We start from the raw sequence: 20545 nt of genomic DNA, 5'->3' as shown, positions 1-20545 counted from the left end.
AGGCATTTCATTCAGCACAGTTTGAAATAAGTGTAAATATCTGTCCCAGTGCTGATGCTTTCTGTGACAAAGTCTGCAAAGCTTATTGATTTCTTTCATAATCCGTTCAGACGGGTTACAATGTGGTGAGTACAATGAAATAAAAACAGGTTTGATTTTATGGTTCCGAAGCATGCGTGAACAAACAGCAGATCTGAATTGGGGTCCATTATGTGAAATGACTTTACTAACGTGTCCAACTTCACGTAAGAAATTTTTAACAAAGGCGTTGGATACAGACCGTCCAGTGGCTTTACATAACGGAGTGAAAGAAACAAATTTTGAAGTCAGTTCAACAGCGACTAGAACTTACGAAAATCCATTCGATGTTCTGACAAGGGGTCCCAAGAGATCAACAGCAGCAAATTCTTTTAATTTAGAAGGAATGATAGGAAACAACGGAGCACTATGTGAGATAGTAGATGGTTTAGCTTTTTGACAAACTTTTCAAATAGACAAGACTCTTCGAATTCTCTTTTCCATATTGTTAAAATAACAAGTCGTTCGAAAAATATGATAACATTTTCGTGGACCAAAATGTGCGTAGCTGAAATAAATGTACCAAATGAGCTTATTAACAAAATCGTCTGGAATGCAAAGTACGCATAGCTTGTCATCAACAGTGCAGCGTTTGAAGAGTATGTTGTTTCTAACCAGATAATAATGCCGAATCTGAGTGTGTCTTTTTTCATGCCATTTACTTTTGGTGTCTTTCCAAATCGGATCTTTATCTTGTTCATGAGCAATGTCCTTTAAAGATGTGGTGATGAAGTTTTCAAAGGCGACTCTCTGAATGTAAAGAATACTGAAATTTTTCTCGAGGTTGCCTTATGTGTTACTTTTCTCAAGCCCAGTCGGCGCGCGTAACAGTGCGACCGCAACAATGTTCTCCTTGCCGGGAATATAGACTATTGTGAAGTGGAATTCTTGCAGAAACAATGCCCAAAGTTTTAACCTGTCATGATTTAATTTTGAAGACATAAGAAATTGTAATGCACGATTATCACTGTATACTTTTACGTGCTTACCAGAAAGAAAGAAATGGAATTTGTTAAATGCCCAAACGATAGCTAAAGCTTCTACTCAGTAACGGAATAATTTTTTTCAGAATTTTTTAGCACTCGCCTAGCAAAAGCAATGGTTTTCTAAACAGTAGTGTCATTTTCTATGGCTTCTTGAAATAAATGGGCACAAAGACCGACTTTAGAGGAATCTGTGCTAAGGCAGAAATCTTGTGACAGATCTGGATGAGCTAGTATTGGCACGTTAAGTAGCGATTCTTTCAAAGAATTGAAATTTTTTCCAGTGAGAGAACAAAGTTTTGGAGTCACTAGAATTTGCATATTCAGAAAACGACGGTAAAAATTTACGAGACCTAGAAAACTGCGGTCTTGTCCTTTTGTGGATGGAACTGGAATGGCTCTGATTGCTTCTAACTTTTCAGGATCCGGCTGAATACCTTCAGAAGAAATAATATGTCCCAAAAACCTCACCTTTGACCTACCGAATTCAGACTTTTCCAAGTAAACTGTAATTCCAGATTCTGCAAAATTATGTAACACGCTGTTGAGGATACGATTATGTTGTTCCCATGAGGCTTCTGCTATCAGAATATCTTCCACATATAAGGTGAGGTGACGTTTTCAGGAATCAGGTAATATGGAATTTAGCCCGCGAATGAATGCTGCCGAAGAAATGTTCAAACCAAAAGGAAGTTTCCGAAACTGATAAACGCCGAAACAAAGAAAAGCTGCGTATTTTCTTCATTCTTGATGAAGTTCGATCTGATAAAAGCTGGATCTGAGATGACCACATGACAACACTTTTACACCATTAAAATTTTGAAGAAGTTCTTCCATCGTTCGCGGCCTGTCTGTTTCAGGAATGATGACAGTATTGACTTGGCTCAAATCCAAGACAAGTCTGATCGATCCATTTTTCTTCTCGACAACATGTAATGGATTGTTGTATGAGCTTACTGCAGGCTCAATGCCCTCATCAAGCATAGGTTGTATTTCTGTTCTAACACCGACCCTATAATGTGCTGGTATTACGTATGGTCTAACACAAAATTTAGTATCCTCACGAACACGAAATTGGTATTGAAATCCCTTGATTGTTCCTGTTTAGTGAGTAAAAACTGTGGAATATGCTTGTAAAATCTCAAAAAGGTCCTGCCTATCAATGTCATTACAGTTCTCAATTGTTTGGATTTTATGCTTAGTTAACTCATTAGTATCAAATACGCCATCGATATCATCCCTGTCAGTACTTGCAGAGAGATTGTTAGTGTCAAGTTCCGTTTAACAGAAGGTCAAGCCGATTAATTTCCTCATCATGGTTTGAGAGCCGATCTTCAAATTTCAAAGCAATTGACTTACTTTCTTTCTCCAAACTTACTTCAGCATTGTGAAAGTTTAGGATTGCTTTGTATTCATTCAAAAAGTCTACTCCCAATATAATTTCCGTCGACAATAATGGAACAATCAGAAAGTTCATAGAGAAGCTGTGGCTTTGACAAAAGAATTCTAAGCTGGTTTGTTGGCGTACATCTACACTTTTCCAAAAATTGCGCCTTGTAATTTAATCTTACGTAAAGGAAGTGTGGTGCAATCGTTCGATTTGTTGCATTTGCTAAAAGCTGTTTCATTAATTACTGAAATGGGACTGCCAGAGTCAAGTACTGCTGTAAATCTTCGTCATTTACTGTAATGTGAATCACAGGATATGCAATGTTTTTATGTTTTACGTCGTGTTCCTGGAGTAAGATGTCCCTAATGTCTTCCATTTTTACGTAATTACTAGCCACGGCAGCCACGTCGTCAGCTTCATAAGTACATATTGTGGCTGCCAGCGGTGTGAGTCATTGCCTACTGTCTCTTTGTTTGCGCGCATCGTTATTGGCATTAGGAGGCCTAACTTCTACAAATTCACCTTGTCGAAAGGGCCCTGTCCTGTTTGAATCCCGCCAGTTCTGATGCAATTCAGGTCTGTCGTGACGATCATGTCGTCTGTCATGTCGGTAGATTCCATAGTTTCTTTCTTGTCGGTCACGTGGTGAATTTCTCCCTGAATCGTAACTGTGCTCTGGACTGTTGCGTCTGAAGTTATTCTGTCTCCCTTGATAATAATTATTTTGGTTCCCATATTCTGTTTCTCTGATTGTCTTTGTGGTAGTCATTACCACGGAGAGGTGATCTTTCCCTGTAATTATTACTACTCTGCCAACGGTTGTCATACGGGTGGTGTCTGTTTTAGTCACGATTTACGTGGTAAGAATAGCCTTGTCGTGTCCATTTATTATTTCTGTCATCGCGGAATTGTGACAGATGTGACCTGTAATTGTTGTTTTCCTGGTTTCACGTTCCGCGATTGTCAGTGTCAGTTTCCAGTTTCTGTAACAGTCCCTGAAAAGCTTCAGTGTCGTCTTTGCAACGTCCTGCCAAAATAATATGTTGTAAATGTTCAGGCAATTTGATTAAGCAAATGCGGATGACTTCTGATTGGCTGTAAGGGTTTGACAGGTATTGATTCTTGTGCAACATGTCTTCAAAATATTTCACAAAACTGGAAAATTCAGATTGTTTGAAATGTTTCATTATTATGATGCAATGTTTTACACGGTCTTGTGTAGCTTGAGACCAATATGCTGAGAGGAAGGCATGATAAAATTCTCCTTCACTGTGACAATCGTGAATAACCGATCGCATTCTTTCAGCTGGTTCATTCTCTAAGTAGCCACACATAAATTCCAATCTGTGCTCTAATGACCAGTTGGGAGGAAAACAATGAAAGAATTGATGGAGCCACGCTTGTGGATGAATGTCGTTGCCAGAATTCTTAAATGTTTTGAATTTACGTGTGGTAATGAACAGCTTATAGTCAAAATCATCGTGTCGGCGAGTCGCATATCGGTCATTGTTACGTCGTGTCGGCGGTTCCATTTCAAAATTCTGTGCACCTTGCCAATTTCTTTTATAATTTCCGAAATGCCCTGTGTTGTTATTTTGCGGCTTTTCCGTGTTTCCAAGTCCCTCTTCCCGTGTTGGAGCGCGAGTGTCCCCTGAAATATGTAATTTTTGTATTACTTGTGCCAACTGGTCTTATACTTCCCGGATTTCTCTTTTGTGTTGCGTATTAATTCGATTCTGATTTTGATTGTTTGAATTTCTTAATTTGTTCATACTCTACTGTGTCAGTGATGGCTACAGGCCTTGGGTCACTCAGATCATCATTTACCTTTGTAGATAAGTTAGTGAACTGATCCGAAAGTTCGGTTACTTTCTCCGATAGTGTACTTTTTTCCTCAGCGTGTTTTTCTGAACCAAGTTTCAGAGTGTCCATTTGTGTTGAAATATTATCTACTGCGTCCTTTAAGTTTTCCTGAGTTTTTGCAAGTTGTGTAACCGAATCGGTAGATGCAACTGAGTCAATTTTAGCTTGCAAGGTCTCACGATTTTCATGATCAACAGTTTGCAGTTCTTTTATGGCTGCTTCGTGATCCTGTCAAGAACCAAGAGAACTTATTTAAACAGAAATTACGAATGCATTGTTATCGTGAACAGATGACACAGTGTTATTGTGTGTGTACATTCTTGCTTGTTAGTAGTATGATTACGTAATGACTATAAGGCTCACATACTTACAGCATATACCAGTACTGCTGACGTGATTTTAATGCAAAATTTTGGTTTATTTGAGAATACATTCTGGATTTGAAGTACTTTCTGTGAGATTAAAGATGACTTAGTATTTGGTTTCTTTGACAGCTACACGATTATATCACGATGCTACTAATGTGACAATTTACATTGTTGCTTTTGCGGTGTATCTGTTTTATATCTGCACAGTTCTTCTGAAATCTTCTGGAAAGTAAAACATGTTTTAGTAGTAACTTTTGTGGTATAGCTACAATGAGACAGCCTTTTCCGTAGCACAACAATACGTTACAGTACAGTACTTTCTTCATCACAGCAATAAGCATAATAACTAAGATACCTATACGCAAAGCATTTCACTTTTGTTTATGAGGAGGTGGGTACATTGACTTCAGCAGAACTTTGCTTACAGAGGACGATAACTACGACAGTTCCACAGAATTATCTTACAGCAAGACGCACATTTAGCGCTACAGGACACGCATGTGAGTGATTAATTTTGTACTTAAAACAATTATGTTTAAAGATTTTGGAATTACAATGATACAAGGGTTTTCCGTGATACATTTCATTCCATTACTGTAATCTGTAACACCTGAGGGTATAATTTCATTAATCCTCAGGGGGGTACACGCTTACTTTGTGTACTGTCTGTTTGGCAAGCATAAACAAAAGTGAAATGGTTTGCGTATAGGTATCTTGGCAATCACAAGGAGCCCTAGCTAATATGGTATTTGCTTATACAACTTTACACGTCGGTACCATATTTCTCTAACACACAAACTACACAGCTATCTGATCATTTAACTGAGAGACAAACATTGTTTTTACTACATCAGTGACATGTTTACGCAATTACACAGTTGTATAACTTCGCACTAATGAAACTGGGTTTTGTCTGTAATGTGTGAACTGTTCATACGTTTTCGGAACCATTGTGATACTATGAGAGCTTCGAATGATGTATTTGGTATGGGATCATGATTTTTGAAGTACGTTGGAGGTAGATGACACTATTGAAATGAGGAGAGAATTTTTTTGAGGTTTTGAAATTATTGCAGAAAGCTACGACGTTTTAGAGATTTGACTGAGGTGTTATGATATTATTACGACGACGATATATATTATGCTGTTGAGGAATGTTTATTATGATATGTATTTATTATGATGAAATATTGAAGTGTCGACGAATAGGTACATGTGTAATAAGGTAAGGAATAGTGAGTAGTGGTTAGGGACTCTGGTTTGTGAAACCAAGAATCGTACTTTAAGAGTTATGAAATGTGTGTGTATGTGTAATGTATCACAATGCCTGCAAAAATTTTTTGGAAGCTGTTATATTTATAGGTTTTTGTTTCTACACATCCGTAACGCAAATTCTCGACCTGTGAAATTTTTTTTATATGCCACTGTCACTGCTGTCGTAAATATTTCGGTAAGAAAGTTAAGTGACCTTCACGTAATGCGTCGTGGACGCCCAGCTGTGCCACCTGCCTGGAGAAAAAGCCATTAGGTGGAGAAAGAGAGAGACCATTAACCTCAGTATTCACGTTCCTTTGTAGAAAGCATCACAAATACGACACGCTCATTACTTGGAAACATATGGTTATACTGTGGAGCACGTGCTTTGTGCTACTTACTGAAACGCTTATGAATTGATGGGAAATATTCTCACATCTGCACACCTGATTATGACAAGTGTCTTTCAACGAGAGTTGAGAGAATTTCTACTAACTTATGAAATGCCACATGACTACTGAATGGTATTTTTATGCTTCGCTTTTCATAGTTGCTTATTTCATTTGATATCTGGTTTCTAGCTGTTACAGCATTGGTTTTATAGAATAAAGTTAAATGCATTTGCTACTGTGAACACTTTCTGTCAACAGATCTATTAAATAATAATTTTATGATCCACATGCTTCGAAAAAGGAGCACTTGGAAAGGAAAGTACAATAAGAAGGGATCAATAACAGTTACTGCATACATAATTTTCTTTTCAACTACTTGGTAATTTTTTTCGTAGAATAACTTCTTGTGGGGCACCCCTTTAATTGCATAGACATTAGGATGTTAATAGACATGGCCATCTTTACTGTAATATTTTTTCTGCTTGAGCTTTGTCATGTTTAGTTATAAGTTACAGCATTTGCTGCTGCTGTTGGACAGGCATAGTGCTACTGAATTTGACTTTGTATTACTCTTTTAAGCCAGTTTTACTACTGATTTATTTCTCTTGTTGCTGCACAGTGGCTTTTATTAGTTCTAATGTTGCATTTGCTTTGCTAATTTATATTTACTACTGCTTGCTTTGCCAATTTGCATTTTTTGTCATTGCTGTTTGTGTTAATTGTTTTGTGCTGCTGCATTGCCTCATCCCTTAGTTTTGCATCTGAGCTCAGTAGACTTAAGTTAGCTTAAGAGGGGGTATGCTATATAGGAGAATGAGTTATGATGAATTGGAAGAAATGCATTGAGAAGTTATACGAAAAATTGCAGAATGAGATTTTCACCCTGCAGCGAAGTGTGCGCTGATATGAAACTTCCTGGCAGATCAAAACTGTGTGCCCGACAGACTCGAACTCGAGACCTTTGCCTTTCGCAGGCAAGTGCTCTACCATCTGAGCTACCGCAGAAGTAAAGCTGTGATGACCGGGCGTGAGTCGTGCTTTGGTAGCTCAGATGGTAGAGCACTTGCCCGCAAAGGCCAAAGTCCCCATATACGAAAAATGTTTGTAAAAGAAAAGGTACTGTACAATAAAGAATAATTATTTTAAAAGAGGATGAATGGAATAGCGAGAGCAGGCTTAGATAGGACTTTTTGGGAATAATGATGAACAAAGGGAGACCTTCATGCAAAATACTGCAGTAAAACAAACCCTGTCCTTTCCTTTTGTGTTATCCCTCTATGTGTTTGTGTACCCTTATGTATTTGTGTTCTTGCTGCCTTTGTGTGTTTAGTTAATAAGATTTATGTTGTAGAATTTTTCTAGTACTAAGCTACATTCACTATGATGAGGAATACTGTTATCCTCAAATATAATCTGCATTTATAATATGCTATTTTCTTTGTAGAGATGTTTAGACATTATTTATTCTGTTCTGCGTTAATGCTCATGTGTGGAATCAATGTTTCGAAAACTATTCTCATTATTTTATGTATTTACTTATACATCAGTGTTACAGGAATTATATGTTACTTCGATTCTTTTGTAAAGCCCATATCACTATAAATGTTATCTGTATTGTTATATTCTTTAATGATGTATTTTGTACCTTTGTTTATTGTATTCTCATGTTATAAAATTGTAATTGACACCAGTTTATCAAATTAAGTAACTTTTAAGCATTCATTTCACTGCACACATTTCTGTTGATCATAGTATATGCACAATATGTGAGAAGTTGGGACTGTTCCTGTTTGCACGTGTGTTAATAATTCAGCAAGGGACTGGTTGACAGCATTGCTGTTTCTAAGGACAATTCCAAAAACTTTGTGAGTGCACAAGTGGTGGTTTATGGACTTGCTATATTGTCCGCAAGACTCTTCGATGGTGATTGCGCACCTGCACAGTCGCAACAGATGGCTGCTGGCCGTCTCTACAAGGCCTACAGTGGGTCTACATCTTTTATGACTCACCAATACCATTATTTCTACAAGGAGTGCAGTGGGTCTGCACCTCTGGTGGCCCACCAATACCGTAATCTCTACCAGGACCACAGTGGGTCTGCTCTGTGATGACCTACCTACCAATATTTTTCAAAACTTCGACTGACTCTGCTGTGGGTTTGCTCTGTTGTGGCCCATTACCTGTGTGCATGTCGAGAGTCAGCACTGTCTTTCCGTTGGAAGGACAACACTACTACTTCAAGACTGCATGGAAATCCACTACTTCCGTGTGCATTCTCATTTACTGCTCAGAATTTGAGAAAAAAAAACACTGCAGTTTTACTGTGATGAATGATCAGGACTGTCTTTATGGACTGTGAGAAAATTTTAGCTTTTGACCAACATTGTACCGATAAGTGTGTACATTTCATTTCTTTGTTATTGTAATTATGAAATTTTTTTTTTTCAAATCTGTATTGGCCACTTCCCAAAACCATTTGTAAAATTTTTTGTGGGGAGCATGGGGGCTATGTAAGTAGGCTGTTTAGGTTCTTATATTGGTAACGCCACTGTCACCTAGCGCTCTGTATGAAAATCACTGGCTGTGCTGTGTGCAGTCTGTGGCTGGTTTGCATTGTTGTTGGCTATCGTAGTGTTGGGCAGTTTGCTGTTAACAGCGCGTAGCGTTGTGCAGTTGGAGGGGAGCTGCCAGCAGTGGTGGAAGGGGGGGGGGGGGGGGAGGGGGGGGAGATGGCGGAATTTTGAGAGCGGATGATCTGGACTTGTGTCAATCAGAGACAGTACGTTTGTAAGACAGGATGTCATGAACTGCTATATATATTATGGCTTTTGAACACTGTGAAGGTAAATACATTATTTGTTCTCTATCAAAATCTTTCATTTGCTAACTATGCCTATCAGTAGTTAGTTCCTTCAGTAGTTAGAATCTTTTATTTAGCTGGCAGTAGTGGCGCTCGCTGTATTTCAGTAGTTCGAGTAACGGAGATTTTTTGGAGGTAAGTGATTCATGAAATGTATAGGTTATTGTTAGGCAGGGCCATTCACTTGTACAGATTATTGAAAGTCAGATTGCGTTGCGCTAAAAATATTGCGTGTCAGTTTAGTATTGATCAGAATAAGTAAAGAGAAAAATGTCTGAATACATTCAGTTCTGCTCAGCTGTTTGAAGATCAAATAATGTAAGAGGTTTATCAGCACAGTAATTCAATAATTTTTTGTAACGGGACGTTTCATATTTGGTATTGGTCAAATTAAGCTTAGCTTCTCTTCCGTGGTATATGTACCCCTAACTAGTGAGAGTCAAGTGTGTGTAAAAACTTTATTAGTAATGTTGGAACGAGTGCAGGTATGATTACAAATTTGCCATCAACTACTGCCGCACAAGATTTTCCCTCGAATGCTTTTAAAGCCTCTGCAGGCTAGTTATCGTCAGGTTTTGCTTTACCTTTGGCACAACAGTACAGTTTTGTACGCTGCACTATAGGATTCGACTCACTGCATGCAACAGAGCGAACTTGCCATATTTTCGTTCGGCACATGTCTTGCCGCACTGTCAGGCACTGTTGCCTGTATTATCAATAAAGCTCTGCGAAATTTTGCGTGTGCAAAAAGCAGTATGTTACTTACGCATTGTTATGTAACTGACAGACTTCAACGTTACCACACTAAAACATCACAAGTAAAACCAATTTTGACCATAGTGGGCACCGAATATTTAGTTTTAATACATAATTTTTTTTATCAAACTAAGCAATTTTAGCAGATTTTTTATGCCTGCAATATCCTGCTTCCGGTATATTATACTAATTAAAAACACTAGCTCTTTTAGAAAAATTTAAGTGGCATCTTGTTTATCAAGAACTCTGTGTTCTAGGTATGTCTTTCGATACAGAAATACATGTTTTCTCAAACGAGAATTAGCAGTCCTGGCAGCACATCCAGTCAGTCATCGGTGTTACTGACAGATACAGTTTCATGCTCAGGGTTTGTAAAAGCAACATTAAATGTTGAGAATTAAAGAATGAAGGTTATAAATGAAATATAAAAACGAAAAACTCAATCGTAATTACTCACATGGATTTACAGAAGACAATCCTGTACTACAGCTCACACAAGCACACTTTTGTACGTGACTTCAATTAATACTAATACTTTATGTGGGGAAAGTAGCCAAGCCATTAAAGATTTCTAAATGCAAAGAGCGCATTCAATGTTAAAATGATGAATTTGTATTCCAGTTGCACAGAAACAGGTATACTTGACGGTACTTATATTTCTTATTTACGAAACTTGGATTTCCACATCACCATAGAGGTACCAAGCATGATGCGTTACTCATTGTTTTACATGGCGAGTATCCCCAGTAGGCCTATAAACCATGGTGCATGCAACTACATGCACAAACATTATGAGCAGATCAGTTTCCCTACGTTATGTTTATTACATACTCACCACACCTTCAGTTTTTGAATGCTATACAATCTGGAACATTTAAGCCAGCGTTACAAAAAGACAAAAGATGTTATGATTGAAGAAAAGGACATCATTGCCCCTGTAACAAATTTAGGTGTCCTATCAGCGTTTCTTAAGAATTTGTAATTTACCATCTAGTTCCCGGTCGTCATTATGTTTTCTAACTGAAGAGAAATTGTCAGCAGCTTCTTGTGTCACAATGACTGCACTGTGAACATTGTATCATAATGTAAAAAATAATTCACTGAGGTAACAATCACTAATCACATCGAATAGTTGTGATGTCGCGCTCTCCTCGGTTTCACCTGTCACAATTTACTTACTAGCTAACTGCCAACACATCAAATCAATGCAACTGTGTGTATCTCGCATTATTTGTAATTGTGGCAAACCATATTGTGGGGACAGAGGTTATGAAATTTTGTTTGTGTGTTTACTTTACATCTACGTGACTTAACCTCAGTGTGTTGTGTTTGGTTACCATACGTCCTCCAATCTGCTAAGTTTATAATACGACTTGAGCAGTAGAACACTACCTGGAAGAGAAGACTGGGCAAGGTTGAGGTGCCAGCAAGCCATAGTTACTACAGGGTGGCCACAATGAAACGATTTGGAATTTGGCGACGACAGTTTGATAATTTATGCACAATATCAGTATCAATTGTTCCAAGTTACAACTTGTTCATATTTCGTTTCAGTCTCATACTTTCCTTGTTGGTTTTATTTTCAACATCCTTTTTCCCCATGACCTACAGTGTGTCCAGGGTACAGATTTAATAATGTAAAATGCTATGAGACGAACTTGAGATATTTATAGGTTGCTGGCCCCTACAATTAGGCTAACTTGAAATATTTCCTGTGCTCCCTTGTGACATTTCGTAACGCCTTAGTTCACATAAATGAGTGTCAGTAGCAATGTGGTTTATATAGCAGGAAGTGTCGTTTGTGCTCTCTCTCACGGAGCTATAGTTTGTTACGCGGCTACAGCATGGTTTTCGGGCCAAGTAGTGATTACAACCAACTGACGACGTTCCCAGTCATACAACAATCAAGAAATGAGACAAATGGCTGTCGGCCACCACACAAAACACGCAGTTCCTGACACTATTGTTGAAGTGGTCTCTACACAATTCCAGCGAAGCCCTCTGAATTCAGTCTGATGAGCAGGTAGATAGTCACCTTCGACAGCACCTTATGTCGCCCATCAAAGATTGCACCTGGAATGGTCCGAAACATTGGAGTGAAGTAGTATACAGAGTAGATACCTGTTGCGTCACTGAACGTTCGCACGTCGGGTTGTATTAAGTGTGTGAAAGGAAACTGAGTTACCATAACAACACAAAGATACGACCAATAAATACCACTATTGCTTCCCAGCTAATTATGTTTTATACTACGGTTCATTTAACCCAGACACACCGTATTTTTAGGGAAAAGTGTTTTGCCTTTCGTGACTAGCATAATATTGTGTCTTGGATAAGGAGTTGGGGCTCAATGTACCACGATGATCATAGCTGTTTTACTTGCCTGTTTTGATGGAACTTAAGCAGTTGTGTATTAAAGTAACATTTGCCCATCACATTTATTCGTATAACCAACTACTTCCACAGCACAAAATAACGATCTACTGATTATTTCACTGTTTATTTTAGTTGTGTAAGCAAGTAACTATGGTGACCACTAAATACTAAGGAAACACAGCAGCAACAAGAATTTTGAGCTACTCTACTCTCTTACTGTTGGAATACGATAAAGGATTGTGCAACAGTTTGAGGAGAAACATTAAGCCTGCAAGCCTGCTCTGGCACATTTTGCTACAGTATCTCAACCCAAATTAAAAACCACTTATTTGCTCAATAGTTGGAATATTACTGCATGATGTAAGCAATGACGTAGAATGGATGTAGATGCGGTATATAAAATTCATCTGGTCTGTCTCACCTTAGATACTTGCTAGTCTGATCAGTCATTCAAAATACTTGATCCTATTGTGCTGGAGAGGGTAAAAAGCTTCACATAAGTTACAATAACTGCCTATATGTTCTAACTGCCACACCCCCACGCAAGACCAATCTAGATCGTAATCAGGGACTGGGAGGAAAGTGGACAAACTCACTACAACCAATGAGACTGAATTTCCCATGGTCTCCGGTTTTCACATGGCGTGTGAAGCATCGACCGAGTTCTAATACTTCATACCGTTTTTCGATTGGCATTATGCTCACAATTCACTGAAATGGTAACCTTTTACGAAGGAATGATATGCATTACATGGCCTGCACATCATCGCTTTGTCTCAAACTACAGGAAATTTGTGAGACCTAAAATACGTATTATTTGCGATTTTAAGACTGTATTTGTAATTATTTTTACAAAATCTTTAAAATAATGCTCTGTTTATTCCCCTACTGTTTTTTGTATACTGTGCTATGGATCTTGTGAGTTAAGCACCGCCTGTCTCTGATGTTTCATAATTTCTTTCAACTGGTATCTTTTACTCCATCGTCTCATTAACTGAACTAGATATCTTTCAGATGGTATATCATAGTATCATCTACTTGAATTTTTTTTCAGCTTGCTTATAGGTCGCCGGATTGGGAATGTGTTCCATGTGCAGACTATGCCCGTGTCAGTCACTTCTGGCTGGAGCTGATCACCTCATCTTCCTCCACCCGTCGTTCTGAATGTGTGCCAATCACTGTGTATCAGGCACATTACGGCTGGGTTCGTCTACAGTATTTCACACCAGGCACTTAAAACCCCTGCTCTGTGCAGAACTTGTGGGTGAACTGAAAAAAAACAAATACGCTTTCACAGACAGCCCATTGGTTAGTTTTCTTATAGTGAATGCACTTTACCTAACACCACATTCCAAAAGGTGAAATGGCTAAACTACCTTACCCACAGTGTTTAGCCACTTTTTGGTTTGTTATTCCTCGAATCACTTATCTTCTTCCTGTTGGTTTGTTAAGTTCATGCACCACTGTCCCCCAGTTGAGATTACACACACATATGTCTGAATGACAGACATTTGAATTAGGAAATTTAAATGATGAAACCACTTACCTTGCACAACGTACTCTCACTCAATCCATTGCTCATCCACATGTTGCATATGCTCTTCACACCTCACTGACGCTCAGCTATACTGAGCATATTATGCATTGGGAGAAAGCACTTTTGATTCTGGTGTTAAGCCCTCAGGAAGTACAATGTTTCTACTATTAATATTATGTCCCTTTCGTCTCAGCCAAATACAAGATGAAATGGGAAACTATTCACCCCGAGCACACTTCTCACATTTCCAATTGTTGACTTCCATACAACTTTTCCTCCTTAAAGCTGAGCTGGGTATAAATAATACTTGTGGCATCATCTCGAAGTTGACATTAAATCAACACATTGGAAACAATACCGTGTCTTCTGATGAAGTGCCCTAGAAACTTGGATATTTAAATCAAGAAGTAAATCATGATCACGTCATAAAGCAATTTACATATCACTAAAGTACACAGACAGAAAGGCGAAAACAATCCATTCATAAGGATATGTATTTTAGTTGGACACATTGGTATAAAAACACCTGCAATCACAAGATCACAAATCAGGGGGACAAATCTGAACAGTTTTCAAATGAGGCAAAAACCATCTTAATATTAGATAGTTTAAAATGTAGAGGACATAAATAAACTGAACACAACAGGTCATAATTCTTGTTATGAACTATTCACTACACAACTGGTAAATTAAAAACAAAGTTGACTTCATTATGAATGATGCTGTATGTATATATTTCGATGACTTTCCGGTATGTCGATCATGAAGCGAGACTATTTCATTTTAACTGCAGTCTTTTGGTGCTCAAACATTCTCTGCATAATACACTTTAATTTGGTGGTATGGTTGTAAGTATGTTATGCCCGGATACAGAAATGGAAAATTAGGAATGCCTTCTAATCTATCTACAGTTCACTCAGTTTTTAGGTTGTTGATTCACCAGCAATGTACCATCTTTAAACCTCTTAGCACCTTGCAGTACATGTTGCATTATTACATATATGCTTTGGGCAACTTGTCTTGATTCTGGTACAAGGATATTGACATTTTGAGTTGTAGATCCTCCACACAGGTGTACAATACTCACGAAAACTGGCAATGGCAGTGAAATGAACCCGCACATGAAATGTACAGGGCGTTTCGCGCCAATAGGAAGGACTACTGGAAGCGCCCAGAGGGTGAGAAACTGGCTGGCAAGTGAGGGACCCACTGTTGTGGCCGCTACCTCGCCGACCCCCTTGCCTACCCCTCGTGACAATTTCTGGACCTGTCATTGCTGGTTTGTCGAAGAAAGTTGGTGTCTCACTCAGCGATACCACAGCAGCAACCGTAGGTCAGTGCAAGAGCGTGGGAGCTGGCGAAGTACTGCAGGTTACTTCACACAACTGCTCACGCTACTACCTGACGCTAGGTTAAAATGGTGGAAATAAAATATAATAAAACAATTTACTATTACTCGTTACCAGGTACAATTCATTACCCCTACCACGCGAGCTGGTTACTGGTCAGTGAATGTGACAATGGTTGGCGCTAATCACTCTTAATGACCAATTCAAAACCCATTTTTCATTTCACGTACATGGTAGGCGACCGACATTGTTTTTTCTTATAAGGTGTCTTGAACCTAATGGAGGCTTCCAAAGCTGGTTACAAAATCTGCGGTAGCTGCAGGAGATGTAGTGTTTGATATTTTACCCTACAATATCATTATCCACTGGTGTTACTTTACTCGTCCATAATTTGGAGTCTCTGTTACTAAGACTGTCTGTCTTTTACACTTCGAGGTCGGTGCAACAGCTGATAGTCGATAGCATGGGCAGAGCCAAGGTGGTGCTGGTGGGCGTAGTGGCTGACACCAGCTGGGCTGCAGCTGAGCCAAACTGCTGTGGGAATTGTGTCAAAGGAGGCTCAGAGTGATTCGTCTAACTGTGCGTAAACTAACAGTGAGTGACAGATACGGTTAGTGAATGAGCCTGTGAGAGGCGTAATTAGCAACTGAACAAACCAAGTATCAATCATTTTCATTACAAATAGTTTTTACTCCTGGCATCCGGAAACTACTTTCCTAGTAAACTGCTTTTACCATACTTCCTTAAAACTTGAGTATACAATTATACAAAACGCTATTGGGAGAGCCACGCCTGTGAATTAGGGTGTCTCATCAGACGTTACCCACAGTATTCACCGCCTAGCCAGGGATGTGGCACAACCTGCCCTGGAGGCTCGCCGGATTTGCAGTGGGTAGATTTATACAAATTCCATACAGTATAGCGAACGACCAATAGAGCTACAGGCACAGACGTGGCACTGATAATGACGACTAGATGGGAAGAATTCCGAATGTGCCATCCAGCAATATTCGCAGTACCAAACGGAGTGGTGAAGGAACACAGTTCGCGACAATCGACAAGGAGCAACAGTTGCCTTGCATTTCTATCCCTGAAGGTCAGGCATGCATTACCCAAGTGCAAAGCACTTGAAACCTTTGTAAATCTTTGCTTTAAGTAGGACGCTGTTGACGCCTGACAAACACCTTTGTAAAGCGAGACGGATCACAGGAACAAGATAGGAGCGGTATTTCGGTATAATGTGGCTGGAAAAGAATGTGGTAGTTTTGGTACTGTCTAAGGCATTAGTCCCGATTAACCCCACTAGCCGCTCACCGACAGAAGCAAGAAATGCGGAATAGAGCTGACAACTCGTCAACATGCTAAGTGATAAAAGCGGGAGGGTCAGAACATTAACTGCAGCAGTATGCGGTCATGGGCGCCCACTGCCAATTTCAGCAGAACGGACGCACGTGCACCGTGCCCCGTCGGTAGCGTAAATAACCGCATCATCAGAATCGATTAAAGCTTACTCTGTCTACCGCAGAAATCAACACGTGCCTAGTCTCGCGTCAATACACAGATTAGACGTTTCGGCGTTTCCTTTTCACTAAACGCGTAGTGACGTGCCCACCTAGCAAGCTTTTTGCAACTGTGTGTGCCTTATTGTGGCATACACGACAGAGGTCGTGGCGACGCTGGTAGTGAATTATTCAGAATGCATGTAAGTGCAGGTAACTCCTATTGGTTCTCATGGTCTAACATTTCCTATCTCCCATTCTATTGGGATTGTTGCTGTACCTATACTATTGGAGTAACAGGCATTATGGTGCACACACTGTACTTGTATTCAGTGCGAAAAGTATTTGTTTCACGCAGTGCACTGCGAACAAATCTCCCAGTGAGAGCAAATAATTGTTTACAGCACTTTGAGAAGGATGTACATCCTCGTATTGGGAATGTTTCCTTCAATTGCTTTTTCTAATGAACGAAGCTGCAATAATATGAATTATCCGTGTCTGCTGTTTCGCAATAGCTCAGTGAGTGTCCTCATTAACAGCATTAAATCCTTTTTATATGTTACGTCATGAAATAAAAACACACCTCAAAATATGTAAACAGGCTCAGAGACAGCGAGGTCCACTGTCAGATAAAATACGTAATAAAGCGTAAAGACATACCGGCAGAGATCCAAACTCTTACGCTCAACACGAACATTTCGACATACGTTCTTTTATTAGCTAGAGCAGGGGCTGTTGCGGTAACTTCTCTTGTTTTTCCTGTTATTTACTTTCTCTTCTAGGCTGGTATATTCCATGTCGAAGTCCTTAGCAGTGTTTCTCCATACACCACAGTGTGTCACGAATTCCAATATTACTCGTACTTGTTACTAAGACAGCATATATTTAAGAACTTTTGGTTGTCAAATGTCTTAATACTGGGTATATATTTGTTGATCATTTTCTATCATTCCACAATCTGTTTCTTTGCGCTTGCACTATTCATTACAGTAAGTCATCATTGATGGCATCTGCAGTGATTTATTCAACCTACTTGCAATATCCTATGAATTATTGTGGTTGATGCAGATTCTCGCAGACAAAGACAGATCATCCTGCCAGCGACGAACTTTCCTTGGTGTCTGAAAATCTCTGGTCAAAGTGGTAAATCATAGGCAGTAGGTTGAAATGTTTTCTTTCTGATTTGTAGCGTGAATTTTCTTGTGTGTTTTGTAAGGACAACTATGTCTGGTGAAATCAACACAGTTTTTTAATGTGGAGAGGGGAGACTGCGGCTGTGTTCCAAAGTTTTCTAGCTGCGTTATGTAAAGCTACCAGATGCTGTAGCCTCGACGCAGTCACTGTGGCGTGACACCAGTGGCATGTGCTGTAGTCAGCAGCATCGGTAACGAGCGTACCTCTGGAGCGAGAGTGGCCCACTCGGGACTTTATGCCAACCTGTTCACATGGCTGAGAAACGTCGGAAGCAGTATCTGGCTCGTTGGCGCAGTAGTTCGATTACTATCGAATTTTAATACTCGATACCTCTCGTCATCGTTACATATGAAAAGCTGTTGGTATACTCCCATTACGTTTTGTGGCAAATGGATACAGCTGTAAATACTGCACATTTGTAAGTTGGTTACGCATGCTCATGTCCTCGTGTTGTGATTACAGTTACAAAATAAATGGCAGCTCGCGCCTTAATTTGAATGAAACGAAACGGAAGAGGATCAGTAATGGACGTTACTTACATCATATCTTGAGAACTTCAGGGTATTTGTATTAGTATCTTAATGTGCGTTATCTGCGTAGTTTGAAAGTTCTGCAAGGATTAAGTTCACTTGGGCACTTTTTGACTATACTGACATAGTATGTTGTCTCTCTCCCACGTAGCAAGGTTTTCCACGAAAATGCATATCGTAGCGGGCCCTTGCTAAAATATGAATCTCCGTTAATCACCCATGCTACAGTGACGGATAGGACGGCCAAGTCTGCTGGGATGTGTTAACTGAAATTCCTGACGGCGGGACTGGTGTACTCGCGTTTACTCAAAACTACGCCCATTATTGTTCTTATTCTTCCATCACACGGTTGAGTCAGGTTGCGTGAGAAACTAGAAATATTTCCCTCTATCTACAGAAAGCTAGTAGCTTGAGCTTTCATTGTGTGTGTGATTAACGTGAACAGAAACCATCTTCCAGTAGTACAGACACGTACGTGAAAAGCAAGCGGGCACTGAGCCAGAGTGATGGCCGTCGTGTGCCGCCAGAGGAGTGCGGGGGAAGCCACGTGGGTGGCGGTGTGGCGGCGCTACCCACAGCGGATCACTTCGTTCGCATTTCCCAACAGGAGGATGGAAAGACGTTTACCCGTCAGTAGGCGTATGATCCTACAGTGTAGAAATCTTTAGCAGCATACTTCTGGCCCAATGGCCTCTAATCTGACGAAAATAGTGTGATCTTTATTAGTTTCCTGTTTTATAATAAATAGCCCCTCGAATCTAGATGGAATTCAACTGCTGCCTCTGTGTCAGAAATTTAAGCGTAAAGTAATACTCATCGCTTTGTTTGCAAGTATGGTTTTAGTGGTTGTCTAGAACGTTAGCTGCTTTGATGCAATATTTCATCTTCATGTAAATAACAGTAGCTGCCATCGAAAGCAATAGCAATGGGTAACGTGTTTTACAGATACAAACGAACAGTTGAATGATTCGTGTATTTCTTTTCCTATTTTAATACATCACTACATCTTTCTCATTTCTTAAAGCGAAAGGCAAAGGTCCCGAGTTCGAGTCTCGGTCGGGCACACAGTTGTAACCTTCCAGGAAGTTTCATAGCGAGGATGTGCTAATATCACCCTATCTTTGTTTTCCTGCTTTGTCGTATTGCTTCAGGCAGCACAGTTGAGCCACAATACGGCTTCAGCCAAGCAAGATGTACTAGCGTGGTACCGTCTGGTAACTGCCTTTGGCATTCACGGGGCTGGTGATCCGCAGTAGTTTTTTTTCATCCATTTCTTTATCACAGTATTTTGGAGCAATAAAAAATCCTTGGGTTTATGTTTAGAAAATGTCATGCCTCTGTTGCCATGTTCTAGCTCTCTTTGTGTGGCTTTGAAATTACTGTGTTGAACTTGGTTCCATATGGCATTGAGACGGCGAGCTGTATTAGCGTCAAGGGGGCAATTTGTCAATGTCTGATGGTTAATTCATCGATATCCCATTCACTGGTTCGTATGGGGAGTTTCCGCTATGTAACTGGGTTTTCCCTACATAGTACAATAGCGTTCGCGCAATAGTTTGATGCACTCGCTCTAGGCACCCATTGGCTTTAGAATGGAAGGGCGTAGTTCGCCGTTTTTTGATACGCAACATTTTGCGAACTTGTACAAACACTGTCAACATAAAATCTGAGCCTTGAGCAGTGAGTACTGCGTCAGGACTTTCGAACGGCAATACCAAGAGACTGGTAAAGGTGCAATCAACAGTTTCAGCGGTCGTATCTCCAAGTAATATAATAATTAAGAACCTTGAAAAATTAATATTAATTGACAACACTTATTATCCTTGGTGCTTCGTGGAAATGGGCCACAGATATGCTAAGCCACAATCGAAATGGTTTTGATGCTTCTGTAATGTTTGTAAAGGAACTTATCCTGTGTGTGTGTGTGTGTGTGTGTGTGTGTGTGTGTGTGTGTGTGTGTGTGTGTGTGTTTGTTTCCGACACTCCACCAGTAGTTTGACGCTGTTCTTGCATCCATGGCTCATTCCCCATTTTGGTGGGCCTGTAAACTGTCAACACTGTTTTATTCATTGTTGCAGTTACTTGTGTAATACTACTTTTTTACCCAACACTGTCT

The sequence above is a fragment of the Schistocerca piceifrons genome, chromosome 8 (genome assembly GCF_021461385.2).
Source record: "Schistocerca piceifrons isolate TAMUIC-IGC-003096 chromosome 8, iqSchPice1.1, whole genome shotgun sequence".
NCBI lineage: Eukaryota > Metazoa > Arthropoda > Insecta > Orthoptera > Acrididae > Schistocerca > Schistocerca piceifrons.
This window is presented reverse-complemented; position numbering follows the sequence as displayed.